The following is a 4,603-nucleotide window of genomic DNA, read 5'->3' as shown; positions in this document are numbered from 1 at the left end:
GGGCTAAATACGCAATTAGCCCTTCCGATCAAAAAACGTGCGGATCTGGCTCTAGGTCGGGTCAAGGCGCGGGTCGGCCAAAACGATGTCGTTTTGGTGCCTAAAAGGCTTTCCCAAAACGGCGTCGTTTTGAAGGCCTATTTAAGGCCAAAATCTTTTTAAAAAAAAACACGTTCAGCCCCTTTTCAAAAAAAACAAAAAACAAAAAACTCCCCTCCCCCCTTTATTCTCTCTATAGGCTTAAGGGTCCGGCCGAACTCCGGCCGATCGCCACCGTGGTCCGCCGCCGTTGACCACCGTTGACCACTAGTAGAATGATTTATACAACCACCTTCAATTTTTGATGTGGTACTCGAATTACGAGCTTGAAGGGTGATTGTTTCGTCTCCCACACGAAGTGTGAGTTCACTGTACCAACATCAATAATGGTTCTAGCGAAAAGCTAAAAGGGTCGTCCTAAAATTAAAGGTACGTTACTATCCTCTTCCATGTCTAGAACAACAAAGTCTACTGGGTATATAAATTTATCGATCATAACAAGAACATCTTCAATGATACCCCTAGGAAATCTAATGGTTTTATCAGCCCATTAAATGCTCATCTTAGTTTGTTTAGGTTTCCCAAGACCTAGCTGTTTAAAAATTTTATCAGGCGTAACATTAATGATTGCCCCTAAGTCAGCCAATGCATTATGGACATCTAAACTACCAATTAAACAAGGAATCGTAAAACTCCCTGGATCTTTCACTTTGTTGGGTAGCTTATTCTGTAATATGGCTGAGCAAACTGCATTCAACTCCACATGCAACGCCTCATCCACCTTTCATTTATTTGTTAAAAGCTCCTTTAAAAACTTGATTGCGTTTGGCATCTACGAAAGGGCTTTAATAAACGGTAAGTTAATATGTAGTTTTTTTAAAAGTTTAAGGAATTTACTAAATTGTTCATCTGATCGGTCTTTCCTTGTCACGTTGGGGTATGGCACACGAGGTTTATATTATGTACTCACCGGCTTTGGGCCATTTTGGCCTACCTGATTCTTACCTTTGCTTACCACCGTTTCTGGCCTTGGTTTTGCAACTAACTTTTCCTCATATTGAATGGCAATCGCGTTGAGTTGCTCCCTTGGGTTAGATTCAGTGTTGCTTGGCAGGCTACCTTGTGGTTGTTCGGATATCAATTTTGCGAGCTGACCTATTTGAGTTTTGATCCCGTGGATTGATGCTTGTTGATTTTTGGGTGCCGTCTCGGTATTCTAAAAATGATTTTCTGACACCTAGATGAATTTGGTTAGCATCTCCTCAAGGTTTGGCTTTTTCTCCTGCTAGTACGGTGGTTGCTGAAAGCCTGGAGGGGGTGGTGGTTTCTGATTTCCTTGGCCTCCCCATGAAAAAATTGGGTGGTTCCTCCAACCTGCATTGTAAGTATTGCTATAAGGATTGTTTTGAGATCAAGGATTGTTACCCATGTAATTTAACTGCTCGTTCTCCATATTGTGGCCATAAGTTGGGTATTCTGAACTACTTGATCCACCTCTACTTGTTTCGCACTGCATTACTGGGTGAACCTGTGAAGAACTAAGAAAACCATCAATTTTCTTATTCAAGAGTTCTACCTGATTAGAGAGCATGGTGACCGAATCGACGTTATAAACGCCAGCTGTTTTCGTTAGCTTTGTCCTCATGACTTGCCACTGATAGTTATTCAGTGACATCTCCTCTATAAATTTATAGGCATCTTTAGGTGTCTTATTATTGATAGTTCTGCCAGCAGCCGCGTCAACCATTTGTCAAGTCGAAAGATTCAGGCCATTATGAAAGGTTTGAACCTGTAGCCAGAGTGGTAACCCATGGTGAGGGCATCTTCGCAAAAGGTCCTTGTATCTCTCCCATGCATCGTAGAGTGTTTCTAAATCGATCTGCACAAAAGAAGAGATATCATTACGTAATTTAGTCGTTTTAGCCAGCGAAAAATATTTTAATAAAAACTTTTCGGTCATTTGTTCCCAAGTAGTGATTGACCCCCTGGTAACGAATTCAACCACTGTTTAGCTTTGTTTCTCAATGAAAAAGGGAATAACAAAAGGCGAATGATGTCATCAGAAACACCATTAATTTTAAATGTATCACATAGTTCCAAAAAGTTTGCCAAGTGAGCGTTGGGATCTTCGTCCTACAAACCATCAAACTGAACAAACTGTTGTATCATTTGAATTATGTTAGGTTTCAATTCAAAAGTATTTGCAGCTACAGCAAGTCTAACTATGCTCGATTCAGTTCCTGTTAAAGAAGGTCTAACTATGCTCGATTCAGTCAAATATTTATCATACAATTCAGATAATAATAACAAGATCCATCTTAGGTTTCATTCCCCTTAGGTATTTAGGGGGTTTAGTTCATACTTATGAAAGAAAACATCTAAAAAGCATAAAGATAACAAAACATAAGAAAACCCAAAACTCCTGAAGGAACTTGAAGGGGAATCTTCAGTCTTGATGATGAATCCGACTTCTGAGATGGATCAATCGGTTTTCCTCGAGTAATTCCTTGCTTCCTACTCTGCGTCCCCCTTCTAAGTGCCTCTTCAGGTGTTTAAATAGGCTTTAGAATGCCTAAGAGCCCCCAAAATTGGCCTTTTCTGAATAGGGTTATACTTGGTCTGGGCAGGGATACGTCCGTGTACGATTACTCTAGCCCATGGTCAAGGCTACTGAACAGGCACGGACGTGTAGTATACCCGTGTAAGTCATGCTTCAATTCTGCCAAAGGGACACGACCGTGTGACACGCCCGTATGAGGAATTCTAGGCCGTGTTAATTTTTCACATGGCTCTATTTTCTCCATTTTCAACCTGTTTCTCGTTCTTTATACTCTCCTATGCTCACCTAAGTATAAAACATGAAATTAAAGGATTAGGAGCATCGAATTACCAATTCTAAAGAGAAACCATCCATAAATTGCCTAAGCATAGGATAAAAATATGTATAAATTACGGTTTATCAATATGCCTTATCTTCGATCGAAATTTGAATTGTCCTTTTTCGGGTTTTCAATTCAAAACCCCTTTGGTCTCAAGGCACCCTTTTCGGGTTTTCACCTTAGCCTCTTCTATTAAGTGAAGTACCTTTTAACTGAATCTGAATTTATTGGGTTAGGCAGGCTCTTACCATCCATCTCAGTTAATATCAACACTCCTCTAGAAAAAGCCTTCTTTACCACATAAAATCCTTCCCAGTTTGGCATCCATTTCCCTCTGATATCTTTTTGCATAGAGGGGATCTTTTTCAATACCAAGTCCCCCTCATGGAATACTCTAGGGCGATCCTTTTGTTGTAAGCTCGCATAATTCGCTTCTGGTACATTTGACCATGACAGATAGCTTTTAGTCTCTTTTCTTTAATGAAGTTTAGTTGATCATATCGGGATTGGATCCGTTCTGCTTCGTCCAACTTCAACTCTGATAAAACCCGGAGAGAAGGAATTTCGAGTTCAATGGGTAAAACTTCCTCCATCTCATAAACCAATGAGTAAGGTGTTGCCCCGATAGAAGTTTTGACAGATGTTCAATAGGCATAGAGAGCAAATGGTAACTTTTCATGCCAATCCTTGTAGGTTTTAGTCATTTTCTCCACGATCTTCTTGATATTTTTATTAGCCGCCTTAATTGTATCATTCATTTTCAGGCTATACGGTAATGAGTTGTGGTGCTTAATTTTGAGCTGACTACAGACCTCTACTATCACGCTGTTATTTAAATTTAAAGCGTTATCAGATATGATCCTTTCTGGCATACCATATCGACATATGATCTCCTTCTTCAAGAACTTGCTGACCGCCGACTTTGAGAATTGGCGTATGAAGCAGTCTCTACCCACTTGGTAATCGATGACCACAAAGATGAATCGATGTCTGTTAGAAACCTTCGGTGAAATCGACGCAATGACGTCTATGCCCCACATTGGGAAAAGCCATGGAGAAGTAATAACACGAAAAGGTGAATGAGGCACATGGATCTTGTCTCCATAAATTTGGCACTTATGGCATTTCTTAGCGTTACTGATACAATCTCCTTCCATCATGGACCAGTAATACTTGAATCTCATGATTTGCCTGGCCATTGTGAACCCATTGGCATGCATCCTGCTGGTATCTTCATGAACTCCTTCCAGGATCTTCTTTACTCATCTTAGCAGCACCTGATCCTTCCTCTTTTTATACAGGATCTCTCCGTCTAAGACATATTCACTGGCCAGCCTCCTCAACGTTTTCTTATCATTTTCAGTTGCCTGATCAAGGTACACAGTTCTTCATATATAGTAGAATATCATGATACCAAGGATAATCATCTCTTTCCTCTTCTTCATCGATATTGCAGCAATAAGCTGGAGCTTCACAAATACTCATCTGGATCTGCTTCATATCCTCTCGTTTATTTACTCTGATCATAGAAGCTAATGTAGCCAAGGCATCAGCCATTTGGTTTTCATCTCGCAGGAGGTAACAGAAAGTGATATCATCAAACACATCAATTAATTCTGGAACTAACTTTTGATAGTTGATCAACTTTGAGTCTCTTGTTTCCCATTCACCTTTGAGCTGATAGA

General features: G+C 40.2%; 1 non-coding gene across 1 annotated transcript; it reads left to right on the top strand.

Annotated features, from left to right (window-relative positions):
• The first annotated feature begins 1,844 nt into the window (after nucleotides 1–1,844).
• Nucleotides 1,845–1,951, top strand: LOC128296046 (small nucleolar RNA R71). Its single transcript, XR_008286594.1, has one exon. It is a non-coding gene; the product is annotated as a small nucleolar RNA R71 (small nucleolar RNA).
• Nucleotides 1,952–4,603: the final 2,652 nt, after the last annotated feature.

Source organism: Gossypium arboreum, chromosome 7 (genome assembly GCF_025698485.1).
Source record: "Gossypium arboreum isolate Shixiya-1 chromosome 7, ASM2569848v2, whole genome shotgun sequence".
NCBI classification, from domain to species: Eukaryota; Viridiplantae; Streptophyta; class Magnoliopsida; order Malvales; family Malvaceae; genus Gossypium; species Gossypium arboreum.
The sequence above is the reverse complement of the archived record's forward strand: the minus strand, read 5'-3'. Positions and strand labels throughout refer to the sequence as shown.